The sequence below is a fragment of the Schistocerca piceifrons genome, chromosome 5 (assembly GCF_021461385.2).
Source record: "Schistocerca piceifrons isolate TAMUIC-IGC-003096 chromosome 5, iqSchPice1.1, whole genome shotgun sequence".
Classification (NCBI taxonomy): domain Eukaryota; kingdom Metazoa; phylum Arthropoda; class Insecta; order Orthoptera; family Acrididae; genus Schistocerca; species Schistocerca piceifrons.
The window spans coordinates 257144202-257156717 of NC_060142.1; positions in this window are offsets into that span (position 1 = coordinate 257144202).

Genomic DNA, 12516 nt, shown 5'->3' on the forward strand with positions numbered 1-12516 from the left:
CCTGTAGGCAGTATCTATCTTACCCCTAGTGAGGTAAGTATCTACATCCTTACATTTGTCCTCTAACCATCCCTGCTTAGCCATTTTACACTTCCTGTCAATCTGATTTTTGAGACGTTTGTATTCCTTTTTGCCTGCTTCATTTACTGCATTTTTATATTTTCTCCTTTCATCAATTAAATTCAATATTTCTTCTGTTACCCAAGGATTTCTACTAGCCCTCGTCTTTTTACCTACTTGAGCCTCTGCTGCCTTCACTACTTCATCCCTCAGAGCTACCCACTCTTCTTCTACTTTATTTCTTTCCCTCATTCCTGTCAATTGTTCTCTTACACTCTCCCTGAAACTCGGTACAACCTCTGGTTTAGTCTGTTTATCCAGGTCCCATATCCTTATTTTCCCACCTGCAGATACGGTAAATAAAATCATTGAACCAGAGTGGCAGAAGCCAGAAACGATAGAAGAATTAATTCAAAGGTTTGGGGTTGTAAAGATACTTAGAAGAACATTTACCTGACCACTAGCTACTGGCAAATACTTCTAGCCCCTGAGTCACGTCAGTATATTGCCTTCATGTATGCTGCCAGAAGTTATCACTTTAGAGCATTGCCATTTGGACTTAACATTTCGGTCACGGAATTTATTAGAGCAGTGGACAAGATTTTGGGTGAAGAATTACTTAAGATGGTTACTGTTTATGTGGATGCTATATTAATTGCAAGTGAGACATAGGAAGAACATTTAGAGAAGCTCAAATGAGTCTTGCAGGCGTTAGAGGAAGTTGGGGTGACGGCAAACTTGGACAATTCAGAATTTGGTAAATCCCCCATAAAATTCTTGGGCTTCATAATTATGAACGAGGGTACTCACCCTGACCCAAGTAAGCTCAAGACAATTAGGCAATACCAATTCCTTGTAACAAAAGGCAACTGAGAGCATTCTTCGGCATCTGTGAATTCCATCGAAAATTCCTGAAGGAACCTGTGCTTACTGCCCCCAAACTGAGAACACTAACTAAAGCCAAAATGACCTGGCCCTGGAATGATGAGTGTCAAGAAAAATTTGAAAGGATTAAAGAAGCATTGTGTATTGCACGTAGATAGTGCCAATCTGATTTCTCTAGAGACTTTTATTGAGAGCAGACAGCTCTGATTATGGACTAGGTATACATTTATACCAAATCGAGGAAGAAGATATTGAGGTGACAAAAGCCATAGCCTTGGTAGCAGTAGCTTGAATGCGTGGGAAAGGAGATATAGCGTTACAGAGAAAGAGGCAGTGGCTGTCTTGTGGGGTTTTAAGTGATTTTGTTATTATCTAGCAGGATGACATGTAAAGGTGGTCACGGGCCACAAAGCCCTAACAGTCTTAATTACAAGTAAACTGAGACACAGCCACTTGATAAGACGGGCAATAGCGTTGCAAGATTATAACTTCAAAGTGATATACAAGCCTGGTAAATCACATACAATACCATTATCAAGGCTGCCACTCGATTCATGGGGAACAGCCATGAGCGGACCAGAAGGAGAAGATAAATTTAATGAAGAGAGTACAGCATGAAGATTTTGTGAAGAGGTTCTTGAGGAGAGCAGAACCAGGATGGAAAACTGAAATTAATCAAGAGTAAGCATAGATGTGTTCGTGTATCCACCAGGGAATACTATACAAGAGAATAAGAGAAGATGAAGAGAGCTGGAGATCATGTATACCAAAGCATATAAAGACAAGTTAATCTCGTACACACGTTATAGCAATGCCCATTATGGACCTAAGAAATGCCTGGTGAAACTGAAATTGAACTGCATCTTCAACAACATGGGAAGGCGTATATGCAAGTTTCTGAGCACTTGTGATACCTGTCAGAAAACTAAAACTACCACTCTTCAACACAAAGGTTACCTGCATCCAGTCATACCGGAATCAATTGGAGACATCATGGCAGTGGACCTGTTGGGTCCCTTGCCCACGGGAAAAGGAAATTACACTCAAATTCTAGTTGCAGAAGAATTAGTATCTAAATTTGCGAAGTTTTATACAGTAAAGAAAGCGACCAGCCAGGCCATCATTAATAAACTTGAAAAAGATTATTTCAGCAGTGTATGTAAACCGAAACGAATCCTAAGTGATAATGGATCCCAATTCCGATCCAAGGAGTTGAGATAAATGTTGAATAGGTATCAAATAGAACAGATCACCATCTGTAGATACAGACTGGCCTTGAACCCAGCCCAACAGATGATGAAGTAGTAAATCGTTAGTGTTGAACCTATTGTCACAAGAAACATGGTACTTGAAAGGAATACCTAGAAGAATTTGAGCATATTCAGAACTACCCCCTGCATGATTCAACAAGATTTGCAACATGCGAAATCTTACTTAATCAGGAACCTGGCAGAGTTTTTCATGAGTTGGTGGAATATCCACAAAGAGATAACCTAACTTGGGGTAGGAAACTTGAACTAGTGCAAATCAACATGAGAGAAAAGGCTAAAAAGAGACGGGAAAGACAGGATAAATTGGTGAAACCTATAATCTACAGGGTAGGAGACCTAGTGTTGGTGAAAGTGCACGCTAAGTCGAATAAGAGAGATTCTGAAATACATAAATTTATCCATGTATGCGAGGGACCACATAGACTTATCGAGATTGAACACCCCAATACTGTGGAGCCGGAATATGCTCAGACCAATCGAGTGCATGGCAAGGAACATGTTGAAAATATAAAGAGATACTATCTGCAATAATATCAGGGCAACCCAGAAGAGAGAAGTAATCAGGACGATGATGTAGGGCCTAGCGAGACGTAACATAAATGTGTATGGATGTTTTTTGGTTATTATGTGTATTTGGAGAATAAAGGTCATGAGAACTGGTTTTCAAGTTTCAGTTGTTGTCTTTTAGTTACTATATTTGTATCTCTTCAGGGTTACAGGTTTTCATGATGAGAAAAGACGTAACCATATTTAAGGGATGAATTGTATATAAGAACTGAGGTATAGTTATCCATTATAGTGTGAGAAGTATTAGTATTTACAATACTATAATGTGTATTAATATGACCCAGAGGTGGGCCATTCTGTAAACTGTGTTAATAATAGACACTCAAAAGCAGGAAACACAATTTGTAACAAATCAGAAACACATTTCTTTAGAGACTGATGTAGTAATGACCACACTGATGTTAGATTCGTATAGGCATTATTGAGTAGAGAGTAAATTATTCTCACTTATCTGCATTTGTATTAAGTATTATTTGTTATGTACTACGTAATTGGTCACTGATGCATTAGGTTAAGTAGGTACTAGTCTGGTTAGAGATAGTTTTTTTCTGTTATGTATGGTGCTAATATAATAGGATTTTCATTGTGTTCTGGATGGCAAACCGTGCTGAGACGTACCGAAATCAAAATAGTTTTATAACAATATGATTCAATAGATATCCAACGTTATACAGATCATCAATTGCGGTAGAGAGGGGTTTTGTTATAAACTACATGTGATAGTATTGTTTCAACAAATAACAATTTCGGGGTTGTGTCATTAGGGTAGTTTGTAATTTAGATGTAATCTGTTTTGTAGCCCTTTATATATTAAGAACACTGTATCTTTGCCTCATGCAGGTCGCAGTAGCTACTGTCGACAGTCGAGTGTACAGTGTGGCTGAGAGGAGTCAGTGTTGAGACTCCGAGCAAATAAGTTGTTGAGTGCTAAGCGAGGAGAGGGGATTTCGGCAGAACGGCCGACCGCGTTTACAATTGTTTAACAGTTGTGTGTGTCACACAAAGCCGTAGGCCAGAACCCCAGTAAATACGTGAACGACGTTAACTGAGTGATTTGTTTGATGTGTTTAAGTGTTCATTTGTGCACCGTGATTACGTAACAATCATGCCGGACACCCATGATTTGGATTGTGTATTCAGTGCCACATGAAGAATACTAGCGTGTGACGACCTATGATGAGTTAACCATCATTACTTTGTCAGACGAAGGGAGTAACTGCCTCATTCGTGCTGTTGAGACAAAAGACACAGAACATTAACAACAGAGTATGTACCGATTACTGCTACCTGACATCCTAATTAGCTTTGTTGGATATGGTACGAAACAATTTCTGTACAAATCTTAACTGATCAGCCTTTACCAGTTGCACTCGGTCAAACTATTTTAAAGTGTTAGCCTATAATTCACTAGTCAATAAAAGTGGATTTAGTAGAGAGTATTTCATAATGCTTTCAGTGACAGTTGTAATTGTACAGCAGAAGATGTGGATCAAAAAAGAATGACTATGATACGTTATATGTCATAGTTCCATTTATCTTCGTTCCGGTCAATAGCAGACACCTGCAGCACCAATCACCAATCCCTTACATGTCTTCTTGCAGTTCCATTCTGCCTTTGTACAGACAACTGCACCATCCACCAAAATTGTACACCAAAACAAATTCTCCACAAGCGACTGTACCGTACATCATGGGGGGTACATTGTAGTAGTTTTATCTAGTTCCTTTTCATCCTACTCTTGTGCAATGATCAAGTAAAAAAAAGTTATTGTCTATACCCTCTATAAATGTCCTGCTTTCTTCGGCGTTTTTCTTTTACATATTCGAACGGAGAGTAAGGACCTACCACCCACATGAGGTGATTGCTTTACAGATCAGCCACAACAGATCATGTAATGCTATTCTATCAGTAGTAGTGTTCTGGAGCCTCTTCCTTAGTGAAGGAATTACATTTATCTCAGCCTGGCATTTGCTTCAGCCTTCATATACGTATCTAATGACCTGTTCCTTTCCTCCCAATAGGACCTACAACCAGGAAATTTAAAGTATTTAAAGCAGTGTCCTCCCGAACACTCCATTCAACTAGCCCATCCTGCACCGACAGATTTCATCTTGGCAGCCCTCCCCCAAACTACTCCAAACATATATGAACAGGCACTAACAGTAGGCAGCAGCAGGTAGAGGGGTATAGAAACACACCAGTCTAAACATCTAGTTAAGTGTCGAAGTGATGTTACTGTTCTCCAATGCGTATCATTGATGAACAATGTGACTAAGCATGTTAACGTTGGGGTAGTGTCCGACATTGAGTTCGAAGTTACAGTTGAAGTAAAAAATATGCAGAGAGGTATGAAAGTGAGGCTCTTTTAAATAGGGTGGGAGCAACTGTGCAAAAATCTGACATATACTGAAGGTCAGTTGACAATCAGGTACAGCCCATTCCATCTGAACGTCCATGTCTTCTGCAGCAGCAGCGGTGTGAGTGCATTAGCTGTTGATGGGTTTAGTGGTGCTACATTACAGTTAACAGCTCAAGAGTCATTGCAGAGTCTATTTCTAAAGTGTTGTGAACATATGTGGTACACAAGATGCAGTATGTATTGTAGTGGACAAACTAAATCAGTGGAAAGTCCATGTCAAAACTTTTTTCACGGTATTGTAAAACATATATCGGAATGCAAAGTTCATGACGATGATGTCGAGTTAGATAAGTGTATATGTACATGTATCAGAAATTCCATACAAGATAGCATACAAATTTCAGTAGGTTTGACTACAATAATGCGATGTTCAAAGCATAGAAGAAACATTTATTTGCGAAATATTGCTGCACTGTCATTGGGGCTGATGTGGATCAAAGAAGAATGACTAGGGTATGTTACAATTTTGTAACATGTAATTAGTGTTGTCACTGTGTCAGTACTTATGAGGTAAGGCTGACATCCTATTAAGCTGTTTCCCTTGTGTTGGAGGATCGAATCGACAGTTGGGAAAAAATGCACTACTCTTGGGTTGAACATGCTGTGTAGTTTTCCACGCATTTGTTTGTGGTTGTTCCAAATGGTAAAGAATTTGAAGATAATATTTTTCAGAACAAAGACACAATAATTACTGGAGAAGGGGCAGCCAATTAAACTTCGATCAAAACTTCTGAAAACTGACACAATTGCTACACTGAAAGCAGCATCAGAAAAACATGTGACCTTGAAAACTTTCAACAGTGCTCACTTGTGTGAAATCTGCATCCAGGAAGAAATGTGAGTGCTGTTCCTCCCATGCAGGCGTATTCTTACTTGCATTAAATGAGCACCTATCCTTTCGTTGTGCGTTGAAACCTGTCTCACGTACTGTAAGAGCATTTTGATGTAAACAACAATTCTGCAGGAAATACAATTATTTTATTATACATTACGGAAAATAATACACTATAATTAATATACAGATCTTTTCTTCCTACATCAGCCACTTAAGTCAGCTCTTAATAGTATAGCTAAGATTATACCAAAGATTATACCATATCTTACATGTACACATCCTTCAAAAAGCTGGCCATCATTAAAGAATTATGATTTTAGTGTAAAAATATAGAACTAGCATAGAATACCATCGTTTGCCGATGTATGCAGTCTTCTACCGAATTAGAAAACACCATTTTCTTCCTCACAGACTCACTCGAGTCTGCTCTATACAGTTCTGTATCATCTGCTAATCAGGGATTTGCGATTTGGAGACAGTATGCCAGAGGCTTCTTGTACTCTGCACTCAGCTAAGCTAGTAGGTACTTGATGCTCTGTCGGAGTGTACTGCATGGAAGATTATCCCAATTCCGTTATTCAGGGTGATTATAATTAAACTTTCAAAACGCTGTAGAAATAACATCACTGGTCAGAATGACGTCAAATTGCAACGTAATATTATCGGAGAAGGGAGAAACGTATGGCAGAAGAAAAAAAATAGTGTGAAAATTGATCAATAGATGGCGTTGTATGTGTCAGAATAGATAAACTGCCCGAACACTGGGCATACCCGTGAGCACGGTGCGTAAAATTCTACGAAAAATTCTTCCTTGCCTGCCAGAGTGGCCGTGCGGTTCTAGGCGCTACAGTCCGGAGCCGAGCGACCGCTACGGTCGCAGGTTCGAATCCTGCCTCGGGCATGGATGTGTGTGATGTCCTTAGGTTAGTTAGGTTTAATTAGTTCTAAGTTCTAGACGACTGATGACCTCAGAAGTTAAGTCGCATAGTGCTTAGAGCTAGAGCCAGTTCTTCCTTGCTATACATTCAAAATTACCCATGTGCTCGAGTTGCTTCCTGTTGAACTGCCAGCGAGAGAGACCTTTCCTTTACAATTTCTTGCTCACGCAGAAGTGGACAATGACTGGTCGTGGAAGATTTTGTGGACAGACGAAGCCCACTTCTATGTGACAGGAAACGTCAATACACAGAATTGTCGAATATGGGCAACGTAAAATCTACACGCAAATCAACCAGTACCACTTCATCCTGAAAACGTCACTGTGTGGTGCGGGTTTACAGCATCATTTATCATAGGGCCATATTTTTTCGACGGAACATATGCTTCTGGTCTTGTTACCCGAACTGTCACTGGAAAGCGCTATGAATGCCTTTTGCGCAATCACGTCATTCCAGCTCTCCAAGAGCTTGGATGTGTGGATGGGATCAGTTTTATGCAAGATGGTGCACCTCCACACATTGCAAACCCAGTTAAGCAGCTGCTGAAGGGACATTTCGTAAATGCTAGAATTATTAGCCGCCATTTCCCTACAGCCTGGCTGTCCCAATCACCTGATATTAATCTGTGTCAATTCTGGCTGTGGGACTATCTGAAAGATGTTGTGTTCAGTGTTTCAATTGAAAACTTAGTTGCATTGAAGGCACGCATTGCACAACACATTCTGAACGTGACCCCGGAAACACTTCGATCAGTTGTGGAACATGCTGTTTGTCAAGATATGAAACTTCCTGGAAGATTAAAACTGTGTGCCGGACCGAGACTCGAACTCGGGACCTTTGCCTTATTATGCTGTTTGTGGATTTCAACTTGCTGCATAAAACGGTGTACAGCACACTGAACATGTTTTGTGCCAGTCTCACGGAAATTAATAATCCGTTTTGATTTTGATTGATGCTTTTTATTCGGTTTTTGGCCTCAGGACAATTAAAAACCGATTTTTCGGTGTGATATGACCTTGCTGTGGTTTTGAATGGGCCTACGTAACTAACAGTATCAGATCTGTACACCCACGCACACTGAGTAATACAGTTTGTTTAATGTCAAACGCACAACTTAGGCATTGTTGTATGATTCATTTGTCATTTGTAGTCGACCACTATTAAATTATGATGCTTAAAACGTCATCTGTTGCTACATTTTGTAACTATTTATTTTTGATCTGCCATACGTTTTCCCCCTTCTCCGATAATATTCCGTTGCAATTTGACGTCATTCTAACTAGTGGTGTTATTTCTACAGCGGTTTGAAAGTTTAATTTTAATTATAATCACCCTGTATAATAATTATGATTCGTGCCATGACGAGACTAGCGTTTATACTACACATGAGCAGTACTGTGGCATAAAGAGGCATACTGGAGAGAACTGGCAAGGAAGAATTGGAGACCATTTTGTGGAAATATATGAAATCCGCATAAAGTGAAATTGGCTGACGTTAAAATGAATTATTGCAGGAGCTTCGCGTAGATGAATATTAGCCAATGGACTAAGATATAGAGCAAGATTTTTAACAAAATGGATACGTGTCACTACCGAACATTGACCCATGACTTCTAAGCTATTCAACGTGGTCGAACTCCAGATGTAAAGATATATAACAAATGCATTTGCCAAATCAAAATCACAAGCCGAATGCTGAACAAAGTTATGCAACCTGATACGCTTCAAGTAAAATCATTTGTATCATCTTCAGCAAAACAATATGGTTTCTTAAGCTGTGGTTTGTAATTATGGAATGAACTGTTCGAGTTTGATGCTGAATAGGGCTGGCCCAGTGTATTAAATGCTAGTGAGATGGTAGTTTTATATCGAAGCAAGAGAAATATGTTTCTTCAGTACTGTGCCATCAAATATATATATATATATAATACTGATGCAGGACTGTATGACTTAAACCAGTACTTATTGAAGATGTAAAGTCTAAAATATGCATATAACACTACTGCCGAAACCTAATTGTTCTTTGGTGAGCCGATATTTATTAAAATCAATGGGTGGCAGGTGTCAGTATACTTACAATGGTAAGCATAGTGTATGCAGTCTCTCTTTGGTAGATTTCTCACATTGTATTCTAAGTGTAATCTTGGTACTGTGACTTATGTCAAAACACACTAGTTCATATGATATTTCCGACATGGGAGAGACACGCATAGAGATTTACAACTAGGTAGCCATAACATCCTGATACACCTCTTCCTGACTAAACAGTACGGTATTAAGCACTGTTAAGCCACATATATACACTCCTGGAAATTGAAATAAGAACACCGTGAATTCATTGTCCCAGGAAGGGGAAACTTTATTGACACATTCCTGGGGTCAGATACATCACATGATCACACTGACAGAACCACAGACACATAGACACAGGCAACAGAGCATGCACAATGTCGGCACTAGTACAGTGTATATCCACCTTTCGCAGCAATGCAGGCTGCTATTCTCCCATGGAGACGATCGTAGAGATGCTGGATGTAGTCCTGTGGAACGGCTTCCATGCCATTTCCACCTGGCGCCTCAGTTGGACCAGCGTTCGTGCTGGACGTGCAGACCGCGTGAGACGACGCTTCATCCAGTCCCAAACATGCTCAATGGGGGACAGATCCGGAGATCTTGTTGGCCAGGGTAGTTGACTTACACCTTCTAGAGCACGTTGGGTGGCACGGGATACATGCGGACGTGCATTGTCCTGTTGGAACAGCAAGTTCCCTTGCCGGTCTAGGAATGGTAGAACGATGGGTTCGATGACGGTTTGGATGTACCGTGCACTATTCAGTGTCCCCTCGACGATCACCAGTGGTGTACGGCCAGTGTAGGAGATCGCTCCCCACACCATGATGCCGGGTGTTGGCCCTGTGTGCCTCGGTCGTATGCAGTCCTGATTGTGGCGCTCACCTGCACGGCGCAAAACACGCATACGACCATCATTGGCACCAAGGCAGAAGCGACTCTCATCGCTGAAGACGACACGTCTCCATTCGTCCCTCCATTCACGCCTGTCGCGACACCACTGGAGGCGGGCTGCACGATGTTGGGGCGTGAGCGGAAGACGGCCTAACGGTGTGCGGGACCCTAGCCCAGCTTCATGGAGACGGTTGCGAATGGTCCTCGCCGATACCCCAGGAGCAACAGTGTCCCTAATTTGCTGGGAAGTGGCGGTGCAGTCCCCTACGGCACTGCGTAGGATCCTACGGTCTTGGCGTGCATCCGTGCGTCGCTGCGGTCCGGTTCTAGGTCGACGGGCACGTGCACCTTCCGCCGACCACTGGCGACAACATCGATGTACTGTGGAGACCTCACGCCCCACGTGTTGAGCAATTCGGCGGTACGTCCACCCGGCCTCCCGCATGCCCACTATACGCCCTCGCTCAAAGTCCGTCAACTGCACATACGGTTCACGTCCACGCTGTCACGGCATGCTACCAGTGTTAAAGACTGCGATGGAGCTCCGTATGCCACGGCAAACTGGCTGACACTGACGGCGGCGGTGCACAAATGCTGCGCAGCTAGCGCCATTCGACGGCCAACACCGCGGTTCCTGGTGTGTCCGCTGTGCCGTGCGTGTGATCATTGCTTCTACAGCCCTCTCGCAGTGTCCGGAGCAAGTATGGTGGGTCTGACACACCGGTGTCAATGTGTTCTTTTTTCCATTTCCAGGAGTGTATATTCCAGAGAAACAGTATAATAATATGGATGATGAAATTAAACACATATTGCAACTCGTAAAAATATCAGTTTATTAAAATTTTAGATACATAATGCTCTGATATAGTGACAACATTGCCCACATTTTGCAGATTTAAAACATACTCATTCTTCCTCGTTCCACATCAAACCCAGCCACCATGTAGCAGCATTTTGTAAAGAATTGCTTATTTGTATGCTTCGAATTTTGCAGTATTGTATTCAAACCTATTGGATTAGATTATGTGGGATAATTTACACTGCTGCAGTCACTTTTTACTAATACTTTATTAGCTAGTAAAATATTAGTAAAAAGTGACTGTAGCAGTATAAATTCTTCCACATAATCTTATAATACAGTCGCAGACCACATCCAACATCCATATAACAAGGATAAATTTAAACTATTGGATTAGGTCTTGTATCTTGTATTTAATTTCTGATAGATGTATTTATACAGTTACCTTACTCGTTATGGTCATCGTGAACTTTACATCCTAATATATGCTTTACAATATCGTGAAAAACATTTTAACATGGACTCTCCACTGATTTACTCTGTCAACTGCAATACATACTGCACCCTGTGTACCACATATGTTCACAACACTTTAGAAACAGACTCTGCAATGACTCTTGAGCTTTGAACTGTGATGTAGCACCACCAAACAAATCCACGGTTAATGCACTCACACCGCTGCTGCTGCCGAAGACATGGACGTTCAGTTGGAATGGGCTGTACCTGGTTGTCAACTGACCTTCAGTATATGTCAGATTTCTGCACAGTTGCTCCCACTCTATTTAAAAGAGCCTCATTTTCATACCTCTCTGCATATTTTCTACTTCCACTGCAACTTCGAACTCGATGTCGGCTACTACCCCGACGTTAACACGCTTAGTCCCATTGTTCATCAATGACACGCATTGGAGAACAGTAACATCACTTGACACCTAACTAGATGTTTAGACTGGTGTGTTTCTATACCTCTCTACCTGCTGCTGCCCACCGTTAATGACTGTTCATATCTGTTTGGAGTAGTGGTGGAGGGCTACCAAGATGAAATCTGTCGGTGCAGGATGGGCTTGTTGAATGGAGTTTTGGGAGGGATGGGGGGGGACGCACTACTTTGAATTTTCTGGTTGTAGGTCCCATTGTGGGGAAAGAAACAGGTCATAAGATAGCTGTATGAAGGCAGAAGCAGACGCCAGGCTGAGATAAAAGTAAATCAATCACGACGGAGGCGGTTCCAGAACACTATTAATGTTAGAATCGCATTACGTGACCTGTTGTGGCTGATCTGCGAAGCAATCACCTCATGTGGTTGGTAGGCTTTAATCTCCATTTGAATACGTAAAAGAAAAAGGTCGGGGAAAGCAGGGTATCTATAGAGGGGTAGAGGCTTTTTTTTTTTTTTTTTACTCAATCACTGCATGAGAGTGGAATGGAAGGGAACTCGATAAATGCTACGATGTACCCTCCACCATGTACTGTACAGTCGCTTGTAGGGAATTTGTTTCGATGTACGATGTTTGCGGACGATACAGTTGTCTATAGTAAGGCGGAAGGAACTTGCAGGAAGACATGTGGGGGTTTGGTTATTGGTGGTGCAGGTGTTTGCTGTTGGCCTGAACAAAGATAAATGGAACTACTGTACCCAAACAGACCTAGATATCCTCTGCTATACAATTCACTGACACTAGAAGCAGTAACTACTACTAAATACCTAGGAGCAAGCACATAGAGCGAGATAAAGTAGGCTGCATAAAAGCAAAAGTGTATGTCAGGCTCAGATTCA